This window comes from Zonotrichia albicollis, chromosome 18 (genome assembly GCF_047830755.1).
Source record: "Zonotrichia albicollis isolate bZonAlb1 chromosome 18, bZonAlb1.hap1, whole genome shotgun sequence".
Classification (NCBI taxonomy): domain Eukaryota; kingdom Metazoa; phylum Chordata; class Aves; order Passeriformes; family Passerellidae; genus Zonotrichia; species Zonotrichia albicollis.
Window position 1 is genome coordinate 8,050,070 of NC_133836.1, and position 13,625 is coordinate 8,063,694.

Genomic DNA, 13,625 nt, shown 5'->3' on the forward strand with positions numbered 1-13,625 from the left:
TTTTCTTTACCCAAGAGCCTTTGGTACGTTGTGGAATACTAGACAGAGGGAATCCATTACAGTTCAGGTAGTGACTATGATAAATAAACCATGTGCTAGTTGATTTTATTCTGCCTATCCATTTTTAAATGTAATTCAAATGTTGATGTTTTATTATACTGTAATTCAGGTGTTTTGTCATTTCCTTCTTAATGGTGAATTAACAGCCAGTCTGGAACAAAAAAGCCACACTTGCAGAGTAAAGAAAAAATATGCTTTGTTGAAACAGCAGGACACAAAAATCTATGAGAGTATTTCCAGTAGGGCTTTTATTGCAATTTTCCCATCATCTCTCTAGCTCTGGTGCTGGTAGCTGTAGTCTTGTAAAAACAGGAGAAAGGTGATAATCCTTTGGAATTACTTAGCTACACTTCAGAGTACACCAAATCCGGTTTCCTAATCCAGTTCCCACAAGATGAGTTATATGAGGCAAAAGCTAAAGATGAACAAGATAATAATTGGAACAGAAAAAGAAGCCAGGATGCAGCATAGTTTGACAGAGAAACTGCATGGAATCTGATACAGTGCCCATTCAACAGTGAGCAGAAAGTCACGGTACAGGCAGTGCTGATCTCTGAATCGTCCTCCCAGCCCACACAGGGAGGTGTCACTCCAGCTAAGCTGTGACTGACACGTCTGGACTGGCTGAAACCAGCGGTGGCAGTCATGACTTACATGGCCTGGCATCTCCCTGCTTCCCTGGGCTGCTGGCAAAGCTCCACACAGCCCACAGCCTCCAGGGCTGTGATGTCATAATGTCACAGCCCACAGCCTCGGGACAGTGATGTCACAATATCACAGCCTAGGGACAGTGATGTCACAATGTCACAGCCCTCAGCCTAAGGACAGTGATGTCACAATGTCACAGCCCCCAGCCTAGGGACAGTGATGTCACAATGTCACAGTGTAGGGACAGTGATGTCACAATGTCACAGCCCACAGCCTCAGGACAGTGATGTCACAATGTCACAGCGTAGGGACAGTGATGTCACAATGTCACAGCCCACAGCCTAGGGACAGTGATGTCACAATGTCACAGCCCTCAACCTCAGGCCCAGGGAGAGTGATGTCACAATGTCACACCTGCACTGACCTTCAGTGCTCCTCATGCTGGAGTGCAGCAAATGCTGCCGTGCCCCGCACGCTCTCTGGAGTCCTGAGTGAGTTTGAACTCTGATTCACTACAAACTCGAAGTAGCACAAACCTGGCACTGGTGGTGCTGCTGTCTCTGCTTTTCTGCTGCCATGAACACAACATCAGGGTTCTCTCTTCCACTTCCCTCAAGAGACCTGCTGCAATCTTGGTTTAGGTGATAGGAACTGACCAGGTTATACAGAATTGAGGATTAAAGTTTACATGATGAATAAAAAACAAGCAGCAATCCAGTGCAGAATGTAGAAATGACTCTCCTTTTCAGAGATGACAAGATGGACAAGGGGGAGAAAGAAGTGTCTGTCATTCAGCAAGGACAGCAAAGGATCCTGAAAGCTGAACAGTGTTTCCATTGTTTTAACACAAGCTCCGCTTCTCTGCTGAAAGATCCAAATGACAAGGACACTGAGGGTTTCTTTCTCTTCGCTGTTTGTTTCCCTAGTAACAAATACACAAGCTGCACTGTTAGATACCATCCTTTCATCCTTTTCTCTTTTTTTTTTTTTTTTTTTTTTTTTGAAGATAAAGACATGTCAAGGATGTAGTCAGTGGTAGCAGGTTAAGGTTGCTTGTATGAATGAACCTCCAATACAGCACAATGCACTTGAGGTCACTGCATGTAGTCAGTGGCTGAGACAGTGAAATAACTTGAAAAGCATGGAGGAAATGATGGAAGTAGTGATGCATCATTACTTCCTTTGCTTCTTTAGGATATGTTAAGTTTCAAAAGCTTGGAGACTTTAACCAAATTTAAAAATCAATTTGTCTTACAATTTCAAACACTAGATTCTCTGTGTTAGGCTGAAAGACAACCACTGAAAGAATTAAGGACTTTTTTAAAAAGGTAATTTAACTACTTTCCTATATGTTTGCCATAAATGCAAGCTTAGTAATGAAAACCAAAACATCTGATCTTGTGTTCTCAGTTACTCAGGTTTGTAACATTGTGTTCTCCAAAGTTCTCCAAGGAAAAGAAAAATGCATCTTTTTTCTTGGGACATGGCAGCAGCTGGTCTAAGTAGTGTAATGGAGAAATAACTGACAAAATTCATATCAAACTTATTATATAATATGAAATTACAACATTATGCATGAATTGTAAACCAGCTTGTTGCTAGGACATGAGTTACAGTGGCATTTGTCACAGTGTATTTTAGTTACTTGTCTGGAACTGCCTGTGTGGAGAGGTATTTTAGGTGAACAAATACATTCCTCTCATTTGGGATGCTTTCTGAAATGAGTACAACCATTAAATTGTACCACTTAGGCCAACACAAAATCTGCAAGTCCCAAAAAGAGGCAGAGAAGCTGCATCTCCAGTGGGTCAGGGAATCCAAAGCAATGTGATCAGCTGTCCTGAAACACTCTGATGTCTCAAGCTTTCATCAAGTGGAGAACAGGCAAAGGAATCTGTTTGGGGGCTATGAATCAAATCTGTATCATGATTTTAATGTGATGTAGACATCTGCTCATATCCATATAAATGGATGTGATGTGTAAAAAAGTCAGAATCACCCAGAGCTCCAGATCTTAAGTTAGGGGAATATATGTTCTCTCTGTCAGAGGGCTGAAATACACACCACCACTGGAGGGCAATTTGTCATCTGCAAAATCTGCATTGCCCTGTTAATGCCCACCATCACTGTGGAAGCTCTACTTTATCTCCTGTGTGACTTTTGAAGAAGCAAAACCAGATGTTAATTAAACTTTTCTAATATTCAGACTGGCAGATACAAGTGTCCTACCTGGAGTAGAGAGGTTCATCAGGGAATTAGCCAGCCACATGCCCTTCAAGCACCAGCATGCTTTAGTAGCTAGGTTAAATTTTATGATCCTTTCCCCCTGAATTTGTTTTTAAATTATTTAATATCAAGTTTCAGTAGAATATCTTGACCTTTCTCTGCATGATAACAGTAAGATGAGTTTTGTTTTATACTCCTTTTAGTCTTTAAACAAAAATATAAGGCCCACAAAAGAATCATCATGCTATGAGCACAGTAATGAAAATGGTGATCATAAGAACAAGTGACAGCTGTATTTATTGTTGAAATGTGGTTTTTGTACCAACCAAGCTGTGGAGAGATGAAGTTTTGTCTGTCCTCAAAAGCAGAGGCAACTTCAGAGACTGTGACCAGGCTGTGTAAGTGGGGAAACCTGGCTGTGTCTCCTTTTCCTTATGGCTTTGCTTGTTGGCTTTGTGCAAGCTGATCAACAGACTCAAGAGCAGAACAGACAATTGCAGTGTGTGAATACCTGTGTGTGTCTCTAAAACTTACAACACTGTTTTTTAGTGGGAGAATTTGTAACTGTTCCATTTGTGTTTATATCTGTCCCAATCAATTACAACCTGTGGAACAGCAGGATTCACAGACCATGTCTGTTAGTTCTGTAACTTCCCCTCATCTCTGGAAAAGAAGCAGAAGTTCTTTTAAGCTATCTCAGGCTCCTTTGCAAGGGGTGATATCTAGATCATCTGCAGAGCCTGAAAAGACAGGAGTGTTCCAACCCCTCCCTGACAGTGGCTGTGTGATTGTGAATGCAGAGAGGGCTGCAGGCTGTGCCTCCAGCATGAAACTTTGAGACTGTAGACAAGGAGCAGACTGCATTTAACCAGGAGACTGGAAACAGCATCATCAGCTGTGCAGCTGTTCACTCCTGGTAAGTAAATTACACACTACAGTGGAATATTTAGCATGCAAACAGGAGTGGCAGCACAGTAACCAGCAAAACAACACATAGAAACTAATTGCACTTGATGAGTACCATAGCATTTAAATACAAAATCAGATGCTAGCGGGGATTGTCTGTATTTAGCAGGAGAGAAAGCAGATGTGTTTTTGTGAGTGAAAAGGAAAAGGTAGTAGAATAAAGAGAACTATGTAAGCTTTCAATGTATACTAACATGTTAAAAACTCCACCCTAATGTAGGATTGCCACATATTCCATGCAGCTCTCAGCTCCCTGGCTGACTGTTGGCCAGCTGTTGCTTATCTGGGATGTTAAATTTGTGTTTTGTGAGCCATAGAAAAGCAGAGATTAAATTTCTGTTGATATGTGTTTTGTAGAAACACATTCTGCATATGCTTGCCTATATATGCAAAACAGTTGGCTCGAGGCAGGGATTCAAGCTTTTTCTGTGTTGGGATTGTTTCGTTTCCTTTTTTTCCCCTTTCTTCTAAGAGATGTATTTCTCATCTTAAAACCCAGATTTATATTTCCATTTTCTATCCTGCCCAGATTAGGGCATCCAGCACAAGCATATTCTGTCATTTCACAGATAAATAGAGCCAGAGGATTATTGCAATCATGTGCTACAACTCACTGTGGGACAGAAGCCATGTGACTGCTTATTACTTGTCATTTAAAGCAGAACATCCCTGAGGAAAACATGCCTTAGAACATCCTGTCTCCACAAATTGTTAATTCCTTGTTCCAGTCATTAATTACTCTCATTGACAGATATATATATCTTATTTCTCCCTTGAATGTATTTAATTTCACCTTTCAGCTGCTGTTTCCTCTGTCTCTGTAAGATGGAGACTTAGGACTCACTATAGACATGAGAGCATCCTTTAAAGTAATAGCATTTGATAAAACACACTTTTCAATTTCTAAGCTGTTTCTGTATCTCTTATCAGATCCTTTTCCAAGGTATCAAATGATTTCTCGAGCTGTGGATTCCAGCATGGGACTGTCCTTTTCCTGTTCAGACAGATGATCACATCTTCATATCTATCTGTGCAATGAATTGCCAGTTCAACTGATTCTTTTGGGAAATGCCAAAGGCATTTCAGAATTGTTGTTCCCACTTCAAAACCAGGAATATCTTATTGTAAGGACAAGCAAACCCAAAGTTTTTACCATAATTGATGGTAAAAATCTTTTCAACTTGTGTTTTCTCATGAATCTGACTAGACATGCAATACAAATTAAAAGCTTGGCATCTGCTATCAGGAATGACCAGCAGGTCACCTGGAGTTTGTCACAGAAGGTGAATTTCATTTCATTTCAGAGGTGAATTACAGATTTCCATAGCAAAGCAATACTCTGGGGAAAATTAAATTGGAACCAATTTTGATTAGGATTGACTTCCTGTGGTAGCCAGCCTGTTGTTTACAGGCAAAATGCAACAGGACATCAAATTATTCTCTGGAATTATATGAAGACAGATACTAAAGAGCTGATTCTTTTTGCAATGTTGAGATAAATATACAAAGTAAAGAGTAATCTTGGCCATGGAAGTTTTCTGAGAAGGACAAAAAGAAAAGCTTTTATTGTAATTAATATGTCTAGTGTAACTTTGAAACTGAATGAGAAGGAGACTGAAGAGAAGAACAGTAAAAACAAGAAAAAAAAAGATGTTCTGTGACTATCAGAGCACAGGGTTATACACTGTAACTTGACATGACTCATATTCTTTTTAGAAACTTATCTAAACAGTGTCTACAAAGATTGCTGGAAAGAGAACACAAAGCAATCCCTGTCTTCCTGCTCTTCACACTGGGGTTTTTTAATTCACTGTGGCAATTGCTAGAGCTGCCTCTGCTGATTTATTACTTGTGTTGATACACCACATTCTGCAAGATTAACTCAAAGGCCTTATTTGCCACCCTGTAATTTTTCCCTCCTCTTAATCTTCCCTTCTTTTTCCCCCTTAGGTCATTTAATTCCATAAGCCCCTGGAGAATGCAACCAAGTCTAAAGACTGGTTTTATTTAGACTCAAGAAAAAGCATCACTGATTTTTATGCTTTGTGATCAGATTACCTGTACATTTCATTTGTAGGGTGGAACAAGCTATGTGATTTCTGTACATAAATAGATATTTCTGATTTTTGTTTTCTCCAATGGATTTTTATTTTCTCCAAGGCTATCTCAGTAACTGAGAAGTGAACAATCCTATTAAAACTGCTGAAGGATTTAGAGAAAAAACAGCCTCACACTTGGTCCCACTGGCGAGGTGTGCCCGGTACTGTAGTGGCTCCATCTTGTGGCTGAACCTGCTCCGATCCTTTATACCAGGCTGACCCTTCTTGTCATCATTCTTATACAAATATTGATAAATAAGTGTGTGAACTTCCTTTATAACTTTTAGAACAAATGGCTCAAAGTTTTCTGGTAATAGAGAAATAGGGAGACAGGCTGAAGACAGGATTGGCCCAAGCAGGCATTGCCCAGCTCCCTGTGTGGCAATGTCAGTCACAGAGTTTGGTTACATTCTCTGCTCACTGCCAGGAGCCTCAGCCAGGCAGAGGGAGAACAAGCAAATTCCAGCTTCACTTTTGGATTCCAACCTGCACTAATGTTGTTGTTGTTCATGATTAACTTGCTGTGGCCAGTAAGCAATTCGCCATTTACCTTCAAGAGTGGCCTTGAGTTTCTACCAAAACATAAACACACATCAGTGTAGTTTATTTTGGCAGCATTCTTTTTTTCTAAAACAAATATTTTTGCAAGAGGTTGTCATTAAACAAAATGTTAGCATTTGAATGGAAGAAAAAAGCAGATACCTTTCAATTAACCTTTTCCTGCCATCCCTGAACTGTGTTCAGTAAATGCCTCAGTTTGACTGCTCAGCCACCCAAACCATGAGCTGAGCATAGGAAAGGACAAAACTCACAGCAGCAATTACAGAAGGCTGCCAACATCCTGGCTCACTGACCACATGGCTCAGCCAGTGCCTGCTTCATGTCCTAGTTCTGTAAGTTCATGTTTTGGTGTACAGCACAACTAGGTGTTTTCTTCAGACTGCAGAAAAGTAAATAGTTCACTTTTAGCACCTTCAGTGTTGGCAGCAGGAGGGCAGTGAGCTGCCAGGGCATGCTGGATGTTCTGTTCCATCAGCTTGTGTGCTACAGGACAGAGCTTCTAACAGGCACACTAGAAATGGCATTCATCTCTAAAGATATTGCCACAGCTGTGACTGCAGAGATCAAGAGAACACAAATTACAATTGCAGAGCCTGGTGGAGGGCTGGGTACTGGGTACAAGGCAGGATAAGACTGGCTGCACCCATATTTTGGCAGTGTTAACAGGAAAGACACATCCCCTGATCCACACAATGTGAAAACAAAGGAAGTGTTTCTTTCCAAGGAGTCACAAGCCCCAGCAAAACACGCATGGCAAGAAAAGTCTCTCTTGCTGTATCATGCAGAGCCTCCACCATATCCAAGCTTGAGTGACAAAGCAGCTTTACCTTGTAATGCTGTTGCTGCAGGCCCCCAGCCAGGTAATAGCCAGCATTGACTCCACAATTCTGAAGGCTGATCCGTCTCTTTGTTACACTGTACTTATAAAGAAACCCATCCCCCCTTACAGTCACAATACAGGTGGACCCAATTGGTCCTTCAATCTAAACACCATCACCATTGGCCAATTAAGGAAACCCTTTGGTAAACAAATATCCATAACACATTCCACATGTTCACAACAACAGGTGCAGCCAGTGAAGATAAGAATTGTTTATCATTCTTTTCTCTGAGCTTCTCACAGCCTTTCCCAGGACAATGCCTGGGAAAGTTGTGCATTGCTTTCTGTGGCCAGAGAGCTGCTGGCACATAATATAGCTGCCAATCTGGAAAACATTCTGTATCTAAAATTCCATTTTGTATCCCCTGCAGACATGCTCAGAAATCTGAAAATAAGTATAGATCTGCAAGACTGCCACAGTGAGTTAATAGTGTCAAAGTCTCACTCTCTCTGCTGCACATCATCCCCTTTGCATAAAGCAAATCCACTCAGAGCTGCACCACAGTTTTATGTGAAGGATTCCTTGCTAGATTTTGTACCAAGAAAAAAAATCTTTGCATTAAGTGTGTGACTTGGTGAGGATGGCCTTTGCACACAGGACAGAGCTGCTGTGCTCTGCTGTGCCAGCTGCTGAATGCTCTCTCTGTTGTGCCCTGTACCCACATGTCTGGCAGGGTGTTTGCTGAGCTTGTGGCCCAGGGAGGCAGCGCAGGAGAGGAACAGGGAGGCCAGGCTGCTGCAGCCACAGCACAGCCAGTGTTTGAAATGACTGCACAAGGGTGGGAGGAAGCCATAAAAGGCTCTCTCACATCTGCTTGAGACAGCAGCATCCAGCACTGCACATGAAAGTTACCAGGTGTGTGTCATAGAATGTACCAACAGTTACTTCAAATAAAGGCAGAGGTAACGCTGCCTTCGTGTCCTGCAGTGTGCCAGGTTAGGAGGTTGTTGTCTGGTGACAGAGGGGTGAAATGCAAGTACTGCAGTGCCATCTCAGCTGGTATCTCAGCTCTAGAGAGGGCAGGGCTCAGGTGGATCTTACCCACACCAGCTGGGGGTTACGTCTTCAACATCCTTCTCTGCATCCATCTGTTCCAGAGTAGTGCTGATGTTGGTGTGCAATGCAAAGGAACCGTCACAGGTGCCTTTGTCCTGTGCTTTTCTGAAACCCACTTTGCATCCTAGGTTTTGGTTTTGTATTCCCTGGTTTCCTTGAGAAGACCCTGCTCTGCCAGAGATATCCACATTGCAGTGCCTTTCTGGGGTATCTTAAACTTTTAGGTTGTAAAACAAAGTCACCTGAGACCTCTGGATGGCTCAGGGGGCACAGGACACAACCAAATCAGCTGCTCTGGCAGGAGTGCACAAGCCAACATAACTCACATTTGATCAGGACACTGATCCTTGCTCTTGTGTGAGCTAAAGAATGATAGAGCAGAGCAGAGAGCATTAACTGTGTGAGCAGGGTGCAAAACAGAGCATGGAAACTGCCAGAAAAGCTATTGTCACCAGCAAAATCCCCTGAGCATCCAGAAACTTCCTGTAAGACACTTTGCTGCTGCTACAAACAAGATTCTGCAACCCCTTGGATATTGTTACAAGAGAGAAATGTGTCGTCCTAGCTGGGGGTATAGAGCACACCCACAGGCTGGGGAAGTCAGTTTTTATGTTACAAGCTGTAATACTGTTCTCTCAGTCCTCTATCTTGAATTGTTCTTTTGATACTTCTGCCAGTATGTATGGAATGGGTGGATGGGAACAGAGATGAGAAGAACAGATTGTACAAAGTTTGACAATCATAACTAGCATAATCATAAGCATTAATATTCATATTAAGTTCCCAATGCTTCACCTTGCTTCTGTGCTTCATTCCCTAGCACGGTGGTGTGCTTTTTTTGTAGGTGGTTGGAATTGCTTGGACCCACACCAGAAACTGGGAGAAAAAGGGAAGAATGATCAAATCAGTCCCACACAAAAAAATTGTCTTTAATTCCTCCTTTCTACTGCCTTGACCAGTCATACTGTACACCCACTGTGAGACTCAGACTGCTTTAGAATAATACAACTAAACAACCACACCCAAAACAAAAAGAACCCCCAAACCTACCACATAAAAATAGAAATTATTAATTTACAGTTTCAGAGATATGTTTTTGTTGTATCCTGCTATAGGTTAGCCTTTGACTGAAGCTCTAAATCTGGAAGACTTGGAGATATTTTTCTAGACAGTCTGGGTATCATTTTACATTCTGCTGTTGAATGATGACAGTTGACTGCTGTCAGCGGGGTTTTTGTGTGTACAACGCCGTCCATGGCAGCTTTCCCCCAGCAGATGGCACGAGCACAGCCCTGACCATCCCAGCAGCTCTGCAGGAGCGGGCTGGGCAGGAGCTTTGCAGAGCTCCGAGCTACGGCTGCGCTTTCCCATTTCCTTCACAGCTTTGAACGGAGGCAAGGTTTCTACTGCGAGGCTGAATGAAAGTGTCATTACGTCATTTCTAGGGCCGGTTTTGTCTCTGTTATTTTTGCTTTCTGGACACTACATCAGCATTGCTGAAAAATTTGACCCACAGACAGAATGAATAGCAAACATTACACAAAATGGGGTTTGATTTGTAGAAGTTATGTGTAAAATCCAAAACGTGCAAGGTGGTACAAGATCGAAGGCTCAGCCTGGAGCAGGAACAGCACAAACTGTGGCGGTGCCGGGAAGGGCAGCCTGTGCAGCAGGGAGGGGCTCAGCCTTTGCATCTGCTCTGGACAAACAGGGATCATCCTTCACTGCCCATGTCCTCCAGGCAAAACAGAAAAAAGGATGTGAGGGGTATCCCCCTTTATACCCTACACCCAACATGACTGAAGTAGGGGTGGAAGTGATTAAAGGATAAATTCCATGCCTAAATCTGTCTTGACCACTGTATTAAAAACAGTAAAGTTCAGCTGTATAACATATTAGCAAGTATGAACCAAAGATTCACTTCTTCCCCCCTTGAGCAGGTCCTCTTCAGCCCCATGCAGCCCAGAGTGTCCAGGTCACCACATCTGCACTGTCAGGGGTGTTGGGCTGGGTGACCTTCTCAGGTTCTTTCCAGCAGGACTTTTCTATGGCTGCCTTCAGGAGCTTGGCTGCACTTGACAACAGCTACATCTCATGGCACTGAATGACAGAAAGCTCTTGAGATGGACTGCCTGTTATCCAGGAGGGCCAGGCATTCATCTCACCTCAGCACAGCCTTTAAAGTGTGAGAGGACTAAAGAGAAGAGTAAAACAACAAGAAAATAAATTATTGCACAAGACAACAAATGGAAACAAAATCATTGCAGGCAGGACACCTCTGGCAGTGCCCATTACTTCCTGAGGGAGTACTGGGTACTGGGTGGATCCAGTTTTGGGGCTGGTTTAAGAAAATCAACAAGGCACTGGAAAAGCCACCCAGCAGCATTGCAGCAGCTGCTGATTAGCAAGCCCTGGAAGGTGGCAGCCCGTGGTGTCATTTCCAGCAGGGTGCAGGAATTGTGCTCGTAGGAAGAGCTCTTTCCCTCAAGCTTGTCAGAAATTAGTTAGCTCTTCACTGCCTCAGTAGGTGCAAAGGGTTTACAGATATATTTATTATCCCTAAACAGGCCATACAAAGAGTTTTTAATTTTTACTCGTTTACCTGAAGATTGTTTTATTCCTGGGCATGAAAGGCTTCACGCCCCCTGCTCCAAAATCTAGCACAGTTAGCAAGCAGGAGTAAGACAGATCACTGAAAGGCAATCACACTTCTTTTCACAGTGAAAATTACCAAATATTCCAATGATTCATACATTCAAATAAAACCAAAATATACACATGCAAAATTTCAGTAATTGAACACAAACATATCATGAATCCGTTCTCAGTGCCACTGAATGCCAAGACAATTCCTGAATATCCTGAAATGAGCACCTTAAGAGCTGAAATAGACTCACCTGCTTAATTAATTGCTACCTTTGTTTGATGAGGAGTGTGGCAATTTGCAGATAGCAATATTTATACAAGAAATGCCACGGGCTTCATTGTTGCTGCCCACCTCTCTACCCACCAAAGCCACCTGGATTATAATCAGCACCTTCAGACAACCCCTGGTGCACACGCAGATTTCATTCACTCAAGTGCATTGATTTGGAGATATTTTGCTTCCTAGTCCCCATTTTTCCCCCCAAGATTTAATTCAGTAGCTATTACAGACATGGCATTTTATTCTGAGAAGAATTGTATTTGTATTTATTCTTCAAGCTAAGTGTTTTGTTTAATATTACCCTTGTGGCAAAAGGCCACAAGTTCCTGCTTTGAGAAACTGTTAGGTGAAACTGTTTCCAGATAAATGTTTCCATGTGGTATTTGCCTCTTCATTCACTTAAACACCTCTGAAAGACTCAGGCTCCCAAGGACATTATGTAACAGTTGCAGGGAAGGAGTTTTAAAGGGAGGAAAACAGTGAAGAATTACAGAAGCAGCTAAAAGTTGGGAAGTAGGAATATTGTCATCTCCAAAAAGTGAATTTTTCCCTGCATACACAAAAGACAGCTGACTGGAGCCTCAGGTAGTTGGGAATTACAAGCTGCTTCTCTCTTCAGCACTGCAGAAAATCCAGCCATTTGAATATTTCCTAAAAGTATTCCATATTCACCCCCCAAAGACATGAAACCCCTTAAACGTTACCTGCTGCTGCACTGCCCCATGGCCTGCCTTCCACAGCACATGGACATTCATGAGGGCAGATTGTTCTGAAGGGCTTCACACACACCTGGCCTTCATTCCACCCCTCGGGACCCATTTCTAGGAGAGGCAGCCCTGAGCACATCTCCCACACTCCTGCTGTCCCTGAGCTGCAGCACGGCTGCACTGTGAACTGGAGAGCAGCGCTTGGTGTTCTCCACACAGCTCTGACCTCTTCACTCTTCTGCCCCTCTCTCCTTGCATGGGAAACAGCAACAGGCTCCAAGGCCACAGCAACAGCTTCCTCATCAGCTCCCACTGCAAATAGTCCTGCGCTCTCTACTTGTTATACAAATGGTTGCAGGTATTTACATAAAATGGCATTATTGCTGCACAGACAATCAGTCTGACAGAAGGGTTGATTTGCTGTCAGCTGGCAAATAATGTGGCAATGTTCCTGCCTAGGAATAATTGCTGCCAATGCTAGAGTCACCTGGAACTTGTTAACAGGACCAGATTACTGTGGAGGCTGGTCAGCAAAAGGTTCCTCATAGAAGCACAGGGGCAGCCTTTCTAATCCCCAGGTGATCCTCCAGAAGTGCAGTGAGGACTGACAGCTAAGGCAGTGTCACACGTGTACAGAGCAGCACCACAAATCACTTGACTGTGGGTTTACAGTAATTTTATTTACAAGTTACCATGACACCTGTAGTACTACAGTTTGTATAACACCATTAGCAGTAAAGTAAGTCACATCTAAGAAAGAGGCAGCAGAGAAAAATGTGCACAAGAGAATGCAGAAGTTATATTTAGCTATAACTGAAAGTATTTTTCTACAGACTTAGAAAGTAAGAAGGAATATATGTTGAGAAGAACAAGCTCTTCAGCCCTCTTATTTCTACAGTATGACATTCTTTGTACAGTGACAATTTAGTATAATGAGTACTACACTAGCAGTCAAATGCAAGTGACAGGGAGAAAACTATCTTAATATCTTGCCCTTTTGAGCATCCAGAAATGAAACCCAAAGCTTCCCTTTGGATGAAGTTATCCAGGGCTGGTTTCCTTGCAGAGCCAGTAGTGCAGAATTACTACTGGGGGGCAGGAGGGAAGAGAACTCATGACTAGAGAGTTCCCAAGCATTGCATATTGCCTGTGAGGTCTTATCTGGTCTTAAGCAGTTGGTGAGCAAAGCCAGTTGCAGCATTCCACAAGTCTTTTTACAGCGCTGTGCTCTAAAGCTGAGTACACTTTAGCAGAATCCCAGAATCAAGCAGAGAAAAAAGCCCTTCTGCTCCCTGATCATCATTGGCTCTAATGATGCTGGTGTTGAGCCTGGGCCTTTCTCAAGAGAAACAATGTGGAGGAGCAAATCTGGAGAAACACTCTAGGCTTAGATGTATTCTGATGACAAGACTCAGAAGAAAATAAGCTTAATGCAGCTTCAGGTGCAACCCTTTTCTGCTTCAAAGTACAGCAACAGCTTCCAGAAAGCAAACAA